Source organism: Mustela lutreola, chromosome 3 (assembly GCF_030435805.1).
Source record: "Mustela lutreola isolate mMusLut2 chromosome 3, mMusLut2.pri, whole genome shotgun sequence".
NCBI classification, from domain to species: Eukaryota; Metazoa; Chordata; class Mammalia; order Carnivora; family Mustelidae; genus Mustela; species Mustela lutreola.
Window position 1 is genome coordinate 51,345,011 of NC_081292.1, and position 13,850 is coordinate 51,358,860.

Sequence of the window (13,850 nt, forward strand, 5' to 3'; positions counted from 1 at the left end):
CCCCACCTCAGGCTCTGCACTCAGCACAGAGTCTGCTTGAGAGTCTGTCTCTCCCTCTGTCCCTCCACCTTATTCTCTCTCTTTCTCTAAAATAACAAGTAAATAAATCTTTGGAAAAAAGTTTTTCTCAAGTAATGCAGAATGAAGGCAGTTCTTTAAGGAAGACAGCTTCTTTTGTATAGAGGAAATTAATGTTTATCCCAAGGCAATGGAAGAGAAACACATAGCAAACTAAAATCACCTTTTTCCAATCTACCCTTTCCTTCTCATCACCTTCCCTTCCAGGCTGCATTCATTTACCCAATACCATTTCAAGTAAATCTTCAGTTTCTTCACAGTGTTTTATTATCTCTTTATTATATCCATGTCCACTCTTCTTCAATAGTTTATCTAGGATTGATTTTGGGGAGACAAATGGCAGGAAATTAATGTGTGGAATGACAAAGACAACCTCAACATTCTGTTGAAACTCCATCCATCATCCACCATTGTAGATTTCTTTAAACCTGCTATTGCATTTTAACTTTATTTTCATAGTGGTTTGCAACAAAGAAGAAGTGGTGGCTAAGCCTTCAAAAAAAAAAAAAAAAAGAAGAAGAAGAAGAAGAGAAAAGAAAACAAACAGCTACAACAACAAAAACATATCCTTTTTGTAGAGCATGATTCTTAGAAAATACATGGTGAGGTCTGAGCCTAGACAGGAGATACACTATGGATGTACTAGCATTCGGACATTAACAATAGAATTTACCTTTAGGCATGAAGAGTCCTGTAAGGCATTGTTTGAAGGAGAATGACTCATTAGGTTGACATTTTAGACTTATGCCTCTGGTTTGTATGAAAAATGATTTGAGGGGATAATAATTAAATAAAAGTAATCAGTTAAGTTGTTGTGTGGTAACACAGAGTTAATGCAAAGAGACATAGGAGACTAGATTTAATTTCTAAAAAAATGTTTGTTAAATTCATCAGGATTGGTCAATGATCAAATGTGAAAACTAAAGAGAAAAACAAAAATTGACCTTTGTGTTTCTAGTTTAGATACTAGGATAAATAAGGAGCTATCATTTGATATAGAAAATACAATACTTTTTATTTGTTGAGTTTAAATATCTGTGGGATATACAGATGGGATCTGAGCTTTGTGGTTGCAGGTGGAAATTCATATATATTTTTAGTTCAATTATAATTCTCAGAGGGTATATACTGATGATCTTGTTATCTCATTAGGTTATTTTTACCTAATCTTACAATCTTAAATTCAGTATCTTAGTTTTATATGTTAAAAATCAGTAGGAGGAGATTAAATGTTATAATTCTCTATTAAACATAGCCAAATAATCATATTTTGTATTTCTATAATGAAACACCATTGCTTATGATCCAAGATGAAGCTAATTTAAATTTAATTGTCTTCCATAGTAAGCATGAGATTAGGAAGATTTTACTTTTCAGATATCTAGTGTTGAAAATTATTTTTATTTATATGAAGAAATGTCCTGTTTCTTTGAGCATAAAGGGACTGTCATCCTGAAAAAATTGTTAGCATGGGTCATGAAGAAACCTTACTCAGCCAGGAGTTCTAATCTTCTCATCCATGAATCTATTGAATGTGACCCTTAAGATAATAAATAAATAAATAAATAAATAAATGATTTCAAATTTGTTAATCTTTGATTCTGCTCCTTAACATGTAAAATGGCCCCAGAAGCCAATGTGGGGGAAAAAAAATCAAAACCTAGATAACCACTTGTAGATAATTGGGAGACTATGTACTACGAAAACAATAGTGTTTATAATACATTAATACAGTTCCAAAGGTGAACTGTGTTATTGAAAGGTGAATAAAGCACAGATAATCTTTTCTTCTGTGTGAGAAAATCTGATGCCAAATAACATAGCTGCAAAGGGCTAATGCTGTATTAAAAATATTTTCAAGATTCTTGTCTCTTTAACTTCAGTCCTGATCTGGAAGACCCTTCAGAATAGACCCTATTACAACTTTTCTAACATTATCACATTACATCTTGCTTCCAGCTGTGTTGAATATTCCAAAAGGATATTTTTGGAAGTAAGATACAATTAGTGGTGCCAGAAACGCTCTCTACATGTAGGCAGCACGGATTATAGCTGAAGAAAGGTGGACCAATCATAGTTTTGCTGTATCATTATCTATGCCTCAGGGATATCTACAAAACTGAGAATGTCCTCGCCAATTTAGTTACAGAGGGCTTTGTTATGCTATAACAATCGAGTTTAAATTGGCCAGGATAACATATACATGAGAAGTCATTTTGGCTAAATGTTTAAGCTCCTTGAATCACAGATTATGAGGGAATATTCTGGTACATTTTGAAACTCGGAAAAATTTCTGGGAGAAAGACCATATTTTGCAGTGCATTCTGAGGGGAAAAACTACATGGCCAGATTAATGAAACCAGGAAAAGGAATATTCCTATATATTCAGGGTTTAAAAAGTTTTTCTTACTTATCCCTGCCACTGAAGTAGGCTGCCAAAGAAAGCACATTTTTTTTATTCTTATTATAAAATTATCTTAAAATACAGTAAATACTTTAAACTGCTTATCATCCACCTCTATTCCTTCAAACTCCCTTAAACTCTGCAAAAAAAATTATCTGTATATTAATTCAAGAAAAATTTAAACAATTTTTGAGTATCAAGGTGTATTAAGAACAGTTATTAGGGACACCAGGTTGGCTCAGTTGGTTAAGCATCTGCTTTCGGCTCAGGTCATGATCCCAGGGGCCTGGGATTGAATCCCACATTAGGCTTCTTGCTCAGTGAGGAGCCTGTTTCTCCCTCTGCATACTGTCCCCACCTTCTTGTGCTTGCCTTCTTTTTCTTTCTCTTTCTGATGAATTAAAGAAAAAAAATCTTTAAACAAAAAGAGAACAGAGTTATGAGACAGGAAGTAAAATTCTACTTTTATCTTACATCTTATTTTCTTAGGCTAGAAAATGCAGCAGGCAGGAAACATGAATGGGGAAAATGGAATTATTGCTATTAGGCTTGGTTTTTAGGGCCATTTCTACCATTTACTAGCTGTTTGTGTTCAACACCACAATTTCCCTCAACTTGATTTTTTTATCATAGTATTATTATGAAAACCAGCCAGGATTATGAAAGTGCTTTTCAAAAGCAACAAAATAGTATACATTTAATTACTTTTAGCAAGCATTTTTCCAAATGGCAAAGGAACATTAAATTTCCATCATACCTTATTCTAAATTTAAAATTTATGCCTAAATTTCCATTCCAACTTATAATGTTGTGGGGGTTTTTTTGTTTTGTTTTGTTTTGTTTTTGCTTTCTTCTATATTTGAATCTAATGTGTTTTTACTGATTACAAAAAATATTAATGTTAATTTGTAAAACATTATTGTTTATTAAAAAATCTTGGGGGGTTGTTATTACTATCACAGTTAGAAGCATTTTATTTCCTTTTTATTCCTTTCTTCCTTTGATATAGACCTTCCATTAGTTGGGTAGGTATTACTTTTATGAAATTCTATTAACATTGCTGGTATAATTTCTAGGCAAGAGATACTTATAAAGAAAATCCCTGTGTTATTCTTCTGCAATGCTCCCCCCCAAAAAATTATACAATGGTATAATGCAATGCAATAATGGCATATTGCAAGAAATTTTATTCTAGTTCTTTTGAAAAGTAAATGAATATGTATTGAAAATATTCCTTGGAGGTTAACCTGGTAAAATTTTTATGTTTTTCAGTTCTTTATCATATCTATATTACCCTTATAGGGAATAGCAATAAGAATAATAATAGCAACCAATGTTTATTGAACACATACTATGTGTTCACACTCCTCGAAAGACTTTGTATATGTTATCTCAATTAATACCAAAGATTACATGTTAGAGAAGGGGAAACTTAAGTTTATAAAATTTCAATTTCCCAGAGTTATAAGCACTTAAGTGACAGGATTTTATCTGAGGTCAGTTCTAATTCCAGAATCCCTTATACTTGTAATTATAGACTGATACATGTGAGACATATATCTTTAGTGGAACTGAAATATGGTTGGTGATATTTCATGAACATAGAGACCAAAGCTGTAAGGGTACTAATACTTTATCCATCGAATTGAAAAAGGTCAGGATTTTTTGTTAAATGTGTGTTGTTATCAAATCTACCTTGGGTATGATATTTCAATATCTCTCAGAATGACATTTATTTTACTATTGTATCTCTCCCATCTTTTTCTATCTTCAGAGTTTAGTATGTTCTTTGTCATGGTGAGTACTCAATAGATGTCAAATTCCAAACTTGATGTGCCGGTTGCTCTCATTTATGCTGTTAGAGAAATATGTAGCATGATGAAATAGACAGGAGGATAACATTAGATTGAATGCCTACTAACTTGCAAACACATTTTATACTTCATTGCATTTAGTCTGCATCACAGGCAGTGGGGTGGTTATTTTGAACCTCACATTATATGATGTGTCATTTGCTTAAGTGAGTACATTTGGTCATTGAAGGAATCGGAATATGGATCCAGGTCTGTTTAATTACAACTCTAACAGTTTTCCAACTAGTCTACACAAATTTGTAGGAGGTAAAGCATTTCTTTACCTCACTGGTATGTTTTCCTCTCTGTGCAATAGCTGATGGAAGCTTCACAACCATTCATTCTCTCAGGTGACTGACATTTTGTGGAAATATGGGAAGGCAGTATCCTTCATGCACACACAGTGGTCTCACTCTACAGTGTACATATTTCTTACTTTTGCTAATATGGAAAACATTCATTTGTAGTTACATCCAAGTCAGCTTTCCAACTTGAAGGTCAGAAAATCAGACTTGTCTTTTCAAAATGGGTCTGTGGTTTTGCTTTGCAGATAAGGCATGATTAACTTTCACAGACTCAGTGAAAAAAAAAATTTTTTAACCCAGTTCAGTAAAAATAAGTCAAATATTATGGAGGTTTGATTACATTTTCTGAAAGGATTTCCACAATTATTCTAGTTGTGCTTAGCAATATTTCTTTCCTTTTTTCCCTCTTTTTGATCACAGGTCACATTTCAATGAAACATTCAGGATATCTAATTAGAAAAAACCAAAATTTTCATAGAAGTGAAAAATCTATGGTATATTTTCTCTTGAGATGTAAAATTTAAATTATCCTTCTAAGGTATGTGATTTTTGCTCTTTTATAAGCAGTTCAAAAGAAAAGAGCAAAATCCCTGAAGATTGACCTTGGTTTGGAAAGTTTTTTGAATATACAAAATATCATGCTCTACCATGTAATTTTATGGAAATTTGATACCAGGACTTATTTAATTTATACACTAAGTTATGATAACTCTAGGCTTTCTAGTCTGATTTATGCTGGAGGAACTGTGGGAAAAGAGGACATTATTTTGTGGTCATGCTCAGTAATTGCTACATGCTGTAAAGATTGTGCTATGGTAAATTGAAATAATTACAAAGTTATCTATACAATATGACATGCCTTTTATTCTCCTGGGATGGTGTACCAGACCAGAAATTCTAAAATTTCACTTAAGCTGATAATATCCTTCCAATTAATTGTAAAATATATTATCACCAGACAAGAGAGAATACCAAAAGTGCAGTGAAGTAACTATGTACTAGATTTGTGAAGCATATGATGGATGAGAAAAGACTCACCTTGGCTGACCCAGGAAAGCGTGATAGCTATTAGGATATATGGGAACCTGTCATTCTTTATCTTATATTAACTAATATGTAATATATGTGTCTCTGGAGAAACTTAACACAAGAACAGTAAAATTATCAGACACTCTGTCAAATCTAGTACAGGAAAGGTTGTAAAAAATGATTATTCTAAAGATTTTGTCTATCATTTTTTATTTTTATTTCTTTATATGTTTGCTATTACCTATATCTGCATCATTGATTATTTGATAAACATATTTATTTTCTTAATGTTTATTGATATTTCATATCAAAATGTCACACAAATTTACTTATTCTTGATGAGTATGTGTGGTGCAAATGTCCATATTTAAAGGGATATTCTCCTGAAGTCAAGCTAAATCCAAGGGTAAAATAGGTATTAGGAAAAACTTCCCAAATAAATATGTTATCATACAGATATGTAGATATCTATATATATCCAAAGAAAATCTATTTATGCTGTTCTTATCATTTCTTTGCTCCAGTGCCCATATATGGCATTTATCCTAAGATTTATAATTATCACTAAGGCTTACGATGCCCGTCTCTAATCGCACCTTCTTCCTTTCTTCTCAATTTCTATGGTTGATTTAATGATCTTTCTTTTGGGTGAACATACCAATATATTTTCTTCCATAATAACTTTGGTATTCTTGTTCTCTGCTTGGAGATCACCACTCCCAAATGTTACATGATTTGTCCTTTTTGTCATTCAATTGTCAGTTCATCTACCACTTGCTAAGAAACACCCAACTTAAATTTGCCTCCCATCATCCCATGACATTTTAAAAATAAACACCATTATATATTACTCATAGTACTTAACACTGTCTTAAATCTTCCCTTTGTTTTAGTCTTGGATATACAATTAGACTTGGCTACACAAACCCAAAGCACGAAATACTCGAGTCAGTCAATGTATGTCAGTAATCAGTGGATACTAAAATGTGTAGGTGAGGGCGCCTGGGTGGCTCAGTGGGTTGGGCCGCTGCCTTCGGCTCGGGTCATGATCTCGGGGTCCTGGGATCGAGTCCCGCGTCGGGCTCTCTGCTCAGCAGGGAGCCTGCTTCCTCCTCTCTCTCTCTGCCTGCCTCTCTGCCTACTTGTGATCTCGCTCTGTCAAATAAATAAATGAATCTTTAAAAATAAAATAAAATAAAATAAAATGTGTAGGTGAAATTTTAATGAGATACAGAATTATGGAGACTCAATCTGTCCCTTCACAAATTAATTATTGATCTCAAAGAGAAATAGTAACTTCGCAGAGAAGAAGTCTGACAGAAACTACTTTAGCCAATAGATAAAATGTATCATCATCAGTATTGATCTCAAAGAGAAATAGTAACTTCACAGAGAAGAAGTCTGACAGAAACTACTTTAGCCAATAGATAAAATGTATCATCATCAGTAAGAGAATCAACTGGCATTATGATCCTCCTAATATGATGCACAGAGAAGGTTCGAATACAATTTTGATGTTGTTTTAGCCAGAAATCCATAACCTAAGTCTAATAATGAAGAAACTCCAGACATACTCAAATTGAGGAACATTCACAAAATTGGGATCTGTAAGCTCTAAAAATTATAAGGTCTTGAAATACAAAGAAGACTGAAGAACAGTTCGAGATTAAACTTGATTTAATTAAAAGATAATTTTCTAAAGAAAATGCAGATATAAGATATTAATCAATTTTGCCTTTGGTTGACTACCCAGAAGACCAGGGTCTAGAAGTTGAATATTGAAGAGCAAAAGAATTTAAGAATTGTTTCCAACTGGGGCACCTGGGTGGCTCAGTGGGATAAAGCCTCTGCCTTCGGCTCAGGTCATGATCCCAGGGTCCTGGGATCAAGCTCCGCATCAGGCTCTCTGCTCAGCACGGAGCCTGCTCCCTCCTCTCTCTCTCTGCCTGCCTCTCTGCCTACTTGTGATCTCTGTCTGTCAAATAAATAAATAAAATCTTAAAAAAAAGAATTGTTTCCAATTAATGGACCTAAAAATTATTTACTGGATGCATTTGTTTATCTCATTGACTTCAACTTAATAACATCAAAATGTTATTGAGCTCCAAATAGAATGAATGTTGAAAATTGTGGGAGACCACATCTTTTCCTGCATGAGGAGCTAGTGCCTCATGGAACTTAGAATATACTTCTACTTAGCTATTTTATCAATTTTTACAATCTTATAATTGTAATAAATTTTATTCTATTTTTCTCTTTGGAAAACATTAAAAACTAATTAGTTTCCAAATTCTATGGTGGGTGATATTTGGAATCTAGATCTTCATCCTAAAGAAGATGGCAGTCTACTGGGAAAGATAAGATGATTATTGGGACACCTGGGTGGCTCAGTCAGTTAAGTATCTGTCTTTGGCTCAGGTCATGATTGCAGGTCCTGAGATCAAGTCCCACACCGGAGCCCTTGTTTGGCAGGGTCTCTGCTTCTCCCTCTGCTTGTGTTCTCTCTCTTTCTCTCTCTGACAAATAAATAAAATCTTTTAAAACAAAGGTGATGATTAACCATTAAATAAAATTCTGTCGAAGTGATTTCACTACCAGCAGAAACATTTTCTGGTCCTATAGTTATGTTCCATTTTTTCTTCGTCCTTTCTGCTATAATTTTGAAAAATCTCTTGTTGGATTTTAAAAGATGTACCCTTTGCTATTATATATATGCTAAGAGTAATGTATCATTCATTATGTGATGCATGTACATAAAGGACATATACATTGCTCTCACATTTTGCTTCATTGCTAACCATGTAGGTAATTCAGAGTGAGACACAAAACTAAAAACTGATCAAATACTTCCTACACAGTTTTTCAGAAACCTGATCTGAGAGACTCTTCTGGAAGCAGAGGCTTGATTCTCCAAGACTAGTGATCAGAAAGCAAAAAGAAGGGCAAGGAACAAGGTCAGAAGTGGAACAGGGTGAAAAAAAAATGCCAACTTCATTGAACTCTTTTTGCATCTTGACAAAGGGAAAATGACTCAAGCTCACTGAATCTAATCATCCAGCAGAGATTGAGAAGGGGGGTCCAGGAAATTTTTGAGAAAGGGTGTTGGGTGGTTTAAGAGGCATTAAAGCAAGCAGAAGAAAATTCTACTGTAACAGTGAAAGGATAGGTCACTTTTGGTCTCATAGCTACTAAAGAATCCTTCGGATAAAGAGGTGTTGACTCCAGATTAGTTAGCATCTGTAATGAGGACAATTAATCAGACACTAATAGGCATTACATTGACATGGATCAGTTTCCACAAATGTAGAGCAATGACCAACTTCATAAATCAGAATGGAAAATATCTACATGAGCTGCCAAAGAGATTAAAAAAAAACTATCATGTTTCTCTATAACTTCTTATTGTGCCAAAATGTATGCTAATATTTCTATTACAACATATTCAAATTTGCTTTTTATTTAAAATATGTTGGTTTTCAATGAACAGACTGTTAACTCCCACAAGACAGAGAGGGAGGTTTCTGCTTCTTTTAGAAACTTTCACAATGTTTCAAATTTGTTATATATCCTTCTAACTCTTCTCCCTGTTCCCACTCTTTCCTCCTCTAACCTGTTCTCCATATGGCACAATAGAATAATTCTTTTAACACATGAATGTCTCATTCCACTCTCTCTCGGGTTTCTGATTTCATGTATAATGATCTACACTTCCAGTTATGACCTGGAAGTAGGGCAACCATATCATTTGTCATTCAGACCAGGGCACTTTTAAGAGCGAACAAAGAAGCCATTGAAAATTGTGAAGGCATAACATAATTAATGGATGTCTTAGGAAAATTGAATGTGTGTCCTTTCCAACCTCATCTACTGACAATCTCTATCCCTGGTGTATCCACAACCCTTACCTACTAGCTGGCATGTTGTAGGCATGCGGGTGATAGACAGCCGTTGAATGTATGAATGAATGAATAAATACATTGTAAGTTTATGTTGAATGGCTCTGGAATCCAATTTTCCAGTAACATTGCCTAAGTTATTTTCAGTTCTTCCTCAGCTTTTTTTTTTCCATTTATGTTTATAGTTTCCCTCTTGACCTATATTCATCATTTATCTATGCGCCTATTAGTTTCTCCTTTTTTTTCAAGTTTTTAATTTAAATTCTAGTTAATCAATATATAGTGTAGTCTTGGTTTCAGGAGTAGACATCAGTGACTCATCACTTACCTATAACATCCGGTGCTCGTCACAAATACCTTGCCCTCCTAGATTCCAAGGCTTCCACGTGCCACAACCTGGGTGGCTTGAACAATGGAAGTGTATATCTCACAGTTCCGAAGGACAGAAGTCAGAAATCAAGTTGTCAGCAGAACTGGTTGCTTTGGAAAACTGAGGACGACTCTGTCCCATGCCCCTCCCTAGCTTCCACTGATTTGCTGGCACTCTTTGGCACTTGTTGGCTTATAGCTGCATCACCCAAATTTCTGCCTTCTTCCTTACATGGACTTCTCCCTGTGTGATTATCTGTCTCTGTTGCTAAGGTTCCCCCTTTTATAAGAACACAGTCAGTCATACTGTTTTAAGGCCCACCCTGATGACCTGAACCCTTCACACTTAACTTGATGACCTGCAAAGGCCCTATTTTCCTATAAGACATACTCACAAGGACTGGGGGTTAGGACTTCAACACCTTTTGTGGGGACACAATTCAACACATAACAATATGTATATAATTAGATTTATTTTATTTTATTTTTTTAAAGATTTTATTTATTTATTTGTCAGAGAGAGAGAGCGAGCAAGAGTGAGCACAGGCAGGCAGAGTGGCAGGCAGAGTCAGAGGGAGAAGCAGGCTCCCTGTGGAGAAAGGAGCCTGATATGGGACTCGATCCCAGGATGCTGGGATCATGACCTGAGCCGAAGGCAGCTGCTTAACCAACTGAGCCACCCAAGCGTCCCAAGATTTTTTTATTTTAAAAATAGTTAATCTTGAAGCACTGGGTGGTTCAGTCATTAGGCATCTGTCTTCAGCTCAGGTCATGATCCCAGGGTCCTAAGATTGAGCTCTGCTTAGGATCCCTGCTCAGTGGGGAGTCTGCTTCTCTTTCTGCCCCTCCCCCTACTCATAATCTCATTCTCTCTCTCTCTCTCACTCACTCTTTCTCTTTCTCTCAAATAAATAAAATCTCTCAAATAAATAAAATCTAAAAAATAAAAATAGAACAATAAAACTAGTTAATCTCCATTGTAAGAACTTTTGGGTTCAGGACAAGGTTTATGAGATGCAATTTTGCACTTGAATCTTTCATTTGCAAGCCACAGATAGCAAAATAAGACTATATTTATTTTAAATAAATATGTATGCATATGTATATGCATGCTTGGAGTGTATGTGTTTTGAGTTAGGGGATCCAAGTCCTAAAAGTAGGGCTCAATCTAGAAACTGTCAAACTATATCAGTTGACACACTGAAGCACACCTCCTCCCTTGTTTAAGGCCGGATATACTGTGGTCCTAAATCTTTCAAAGTAGTGACTGCTTATTTCTTTATTAGGAGATTTCCTGTATATTCCCTTTTGCAACACAATTTGTGTATTTGTGTGTGTGTGTGTGTACTTTAGGAAGATACCTCCTGAATTATCTTAAATTATGGCAAAAGGATTGCCACCAAATTCTGCAATTAGATAACCGATTCTGAAGGAGAAATTGGGAAAAATGAGGTAGTACAAACATTCCTTGGTCTGTGTATTTCCAGGTAAGCTGGTCAAAGAAATATACAGTTTTTATGTTTGTCCTCCATGTATATTTTCATGTGATTGTGCCAGGGGTCTGGGAGTGGAGGTGGAATTTGATGGTGCACTGTGGATTCCTTGGGTGTGAGACAGTACAGAAGAAGGAAATAAGTTAATAAGAAGAGGGAAACAAAGGGTGAGGAGTGCTTACATCAAACCTCACTGGATTGACTCCGCTTAAAATTTTCACTGAGATATCTGTCCGAGGCAGTGTTATATACGTCCCATGGACTCAGATCATGCAAGCCAGCCCTGATTTGAAAGATTTACAAAGATTGTGGCTGGTTGTATTCCATAACACATTTTTCCTTCCAAATTTATTTTATGTTTGTCTACTCAGGGGAAGCAAATTATTTGAGGCTAAGGATACTTTCCCTCTCTCTTTCTCTTTTTTTCTCCCCCAACTGCTTTACCCCATTACAACTGGGCAGTAACTTTACAAAGACTCATGGCTAGCAAATGTTTTTAAAATTACATTCATTGATCCGTGTGAGCTTTCTTAAGGAGGAATTCAAATCTCAGGAACTCCTTAAAATTAACTTTTATGTCATAATATTAAGTTTTTTGTTTAAAAATTATTTACTAACAACTTAATTAAATCACACACACACACACACACACACACACACACACACACACACTCCCAGGCAGCACTGGTCTGCTGGAAGCAGCTTGTATTGTTATTAGAGCCATAGCTATTTGTCAAATTTTCAGACACTTTGTGGGGCAGTTGTTAAACACAGCTGTTATAAAATTTACATAAAATAAGTTATATTTAAAGCGGTAATGATAAATACTCAAAACTCATCCCTTTACAGTTATTTTCCACTTTTGGCTCATAGGTGTTATCTTGGGTCTTGAGGTTGCTACCTGTGAGGGTCACGAAGGAAGTTGCACAAGGCTCCACAGGAGGTACTGGGAGGCTGTGCTTCGCCAGTGGGTGAGGATGGGATGACTTGAGGGTAGGCGTAGAGGTGATTTGTTTGCTTTTCTTTTTTGTTTGTTTGCTTTAAATAAACCACATTTTTTATATTTATAAAAAATTAGAAGTACAGAGTTCATATATACCTAGGTACCCACTTTTCCCTATTAGTAACATTTTACATTAATAGTTTACATTTGTTACAACTGATGAAAGAACATGGATACATCATGACTAACCAAACTCTGCTGAGCATTTATAGCTCTTTAATTTGTACCTAATGTGCTTTTTCCTGTTTCAGGATCCCACCCAGGAATACCACCTTGTGTTCAGTAATCCTGTCTCCTTAGGCTTCTCTTTCCTGTGACATTTTCTCAGACTTTATTCTGTATGACCTTGACAGCTCCAAAGAGTACTGGTCAGTTATTTTATAGAATGTTCCCTTATTGGAATTTTTTAATGCTTTTGTTAAGATATGACTGGGGTTATGAGTTGGGAGCATGCAAGAGTAGAGTATCACTTTCTTTTTTGTTGTTGTTGTTGTTTTTTAAGTATCACTTTCAATACATCATATCAAGGGTATGTAATTTTTTAAAGATTTTATTTATTTATTTGACAAAGTGAGAGAGAGAGAGAACACAAGCAGCCAGAGTAGCAGGCAAAGGTACAGGGAAAAGTAGGCTCCCCATTGAGTAAGAAGCCCAATGTGAGGCTCAATTTCAGGACCTTGGGATCATGACCGGAGCCAAAGGCAGTTGCTTAACCAACTGAGCACTCAGGCGCCCCTCAAGAGTACGTTCATCAACATAATTTATGACTTGATCGCTTCAGGGAGGCAGCGTTTGTCAGGTTTCTCCACTGTAAAGTTACTCCTTTTTATACCTTTGTACAGTGTGATTCTTTGAAAAGAAGTTGCTATGCATAGCCCATATCTAAGAAGTGGGAGTTGTGCTTCTCCTGTTTGGCATAGATTTTCTACATTAATTATTTGGAATTTTTCTGGATGACACAGCTGTCTTTTCTCCATATTTGTTTGCTTGTTTATTATTTATTTATTTATATCAGTATGAATGCGTTGATATTTATTTATTTTAGCTTTTGGGTTATAACCCAATATTATTTCTTTTGTATTGCTGCTCAAGTTGTTATGGCTTTGGCCAATGGGAGTTCTCTCTGTTGGCTCCCGTGTGCCTTTGACATATGCTCATCAAAGCGTTCTGTGTGTGTATGTGTTTGTGTGTGTGTGTTGAGCACTCCTTAGTTTCTGACACTGCAAGATGCTCCAGGCTTATCTTGTGTGTTGCTTGCCCTAAAACTAGAATTAGCCATTTCTTCCTTTATTAGAGTTTTTTTTTCTCTAATTGATATTTATGGTATTAGAAGCTAATAAGTTCATTTTAGATGTGCTTGGCTATCAAGCCATTGTGTCTTTTGGGGTCTTTCAACTGCAAGAGAAAAATATTTCTGTAT